Here is a 2787-nt window from a genome sequence, read left to right as displayed (position 1 = left end):
CCTTTTTTATTGACACTTAATTCCGGGGGGGGGTCCAAAAATCGTATACTAGGAATATACCTCATCTTTAAATCAACTTACTTAAAAATAAATTTTTTGAAAAATAAGTTAGAAATATTTTAGGGATAAAAAAGAAAAAATTTACGATAAAAATTCACTCAAGAAATCTATTTTTGGGAAGTCGCAGCTATCTCACGGCTAGAAGATGATATGATTTAAGAATCGGATGATAAGAGTGAGGAGGTTAAAATTTTTGTTGTGTGTGAATCTGAAATTTATGGCGGCATGAGCGCAGAGTAAATAGGAAGTACTATCAATCAATCAATACACACAAATGGTGGATTCTCATTTGAACTACTGCCGTTTGAACTATGGTACGTTTGAACTATTGTTCGTTTGAACTATTGTTCATTTGAACTACTGACATGACGTCATATCCTGTAGTTTAAATCAACGCATTTCTTACTCATTTGAACTATTTTTCTACCCCAATTCAGTTTTAAAATTTTTTTTATAATCTCCATAAAGTTATATTCATGACAATTAATTAGATAAACATTACACAGAATGAACATAAAAATAGTTCAAATGAACATAAAAATAGTTCAAATGAACATAAAAATAGTTCAAATGAACATAAAAATAGTTCAAATGAACATAAAAATAGTTCAAATGAACATAAAAATAGTTCAAATGAACATAAAAATAGTTCAAATGAACATAAAAATAGTTCAAATGAACATAAAAATAGTTCAAATGAACATAAAAATAGTTCAAATGAACATAAAAATAGTTCAAATGAACATAAAAATAGTTCAAATGAACATAAAAATAGTTCAAATGAACATAAAAATAGTTCAAATGAACATAAAAATAGTNATATCCTCTCCACCCTTCTCTATATATACCCTCCCCACCCTTCTTTATATATACCCTCTCCGTCCTTCTCTTTATATATCCTCTCCACCCTTCTCTATATATACCCTCTCCATCCTTCTCTTTATATACCCTCTTCCCCCTTCTCTTTACATACCCTCCCCATCCTTCTCTTTATATACCCTCCCCATCCTTCTCTTTATATATACCCTCCCCATCCTTCTCTTTAATATACCTTTCCAATCCTTCTCTTTATATACCCTCTCCCCCCTTCTCTTTATATACCCTCTCCATTCTTCTCTTTATATAACCTCTTCATTCTCCTCTCTTTATTACCCTTCCCATCCTTCTCTTTATATATCCTTCCCATCCTTCTCTTTAAATACCCTTCCGGCATCCTCCTCTTTATATACGTCCTTCCCATTCTTCTCTTTATATACCCTCTCCATCCTTCTCTTTATATACCCTTTCCATCCTTCTCTTTATATACCCTCTCCCCCCTTCTCTTTATATACCCTCTCCATCCTTCTCTTTATGTACCCTTCCCATCCTTCTCTTTATATACCCTTCCCACCTTCTCTGTATATAACCTCTCCATCCTTCTCTTTATATACCCTTCCCATCCTTCTCTTTATATACCCTCTCCATCCTTCTCTTTAAATACCCTCTCCATCCTTCTCTTTATATACCCTCCCCATCCTTCTCTTTCTATACCCTTCCCATCCTTTCTTTATATACCCTTCACATACTTCTCTTTATATACCCTTCCCATCCTTCTCTTTATATACCCTTCCCATCCTTCTCTTTATATACCCTTCCCATCCTTCTCTTTATATACCCTCTCCATCCTTTTCTTTATATACCCTCCCCATCCTGCTCTTTATATACCCTTCGCATCCTTCTCTTTATATACGCTTCCCATCCTTCTCTTTATATACCCTTCCCATCCTTCTCTTTATATACCCTCATCATCCTTCTCTTTATATACCCTTCCCATCCTTCTCTTTATATACCCTTCCCACCTTCTCTTCATATACCCTCTCCATCCTTCTCTTTATCTAGCCTTCCCATCCTTCTCTTTATATACCCTCTCCATCCTTCTCTTTATATACCCTCAACATCCTTCTCTTTATATACCCTCTCCATCCTTCTCTATATATACCCTCTCCTCCTTCTCTTTATATACCCTTCCCATCCTTCTCTTTATATACCCTTCCCATCTTTCTCTTTATATACCCTTTCCATCCTTCTCTTTATATACCCTCTACATCCTTCTCTTTATATACCCTCTCCGTCCTTCTCTTTATATAACCTCTCCATCCTTCTCTTTATAAACCCTCTCCATCCTTCTCTTTGTATACCCTTCCCATCCTTCTTTTTATATAACGTCACCATCCTTCTCTTTATATACCCTTCCCATCCTTCTCTTTATATACCCTTCCCATCCTTCACTTTATATAACCTCATCCATCCTTCTCAATTTATAATACCCACTTCAGGCGCCCAATTGGGGGGGGGAGGGTGTGGAGGCCAGGCCCCCCAAGCCTGAATAAGGCGGGGGGACATACCCAACTTTAAGAAATTTTGTCCCCCCCCCCCATGTTGGGGTGGGCAAGAAGTCCTTAACAGGGGTCTATATCGTTAAAAAATAGGTATTTCTCTCAGAAAATTTGAAAAAAATATGCCCCCACAGTAATTGTTTTTTTGAACCTACGCTGTTAAAGCAAACTCAAATTCAACTATAAAATTTTTAAATAAGCTCAGTTTCTTTTTCTTTTCCCCCATATATACCCTCTCCCCCCTTCTCTTTATGTACCCTCTCCATCCTTCTCTTTATGTACCCTTTCCATCCTTCTCTTTATATAACCTATACATCATTCTCTTTATATACCCTTCCCATCATTCTCTTTA

The sequence above is a fragment of the Eurytemora carolleeae genome, unplaced genomic scaffold (assembly GCF_000591075.1).
Source record: "Eurytemora carolleeae unplaced genomic scaffold, Eaff_2.0 scaffold1482, whole genome shotgun sequence".
In the NCBI taxonomy this organism is placed as follows: Eukaryota; Metazoa; Arthropoda; class Copepoda; order Calanoida; family Temoridae; genus Eurytemora; species Eurytemora carolleeae.
The sequence above is the reverse complement of the archived record's forward strand: the minus strand, read 5'-3'. Positions refer to the sequence as shown.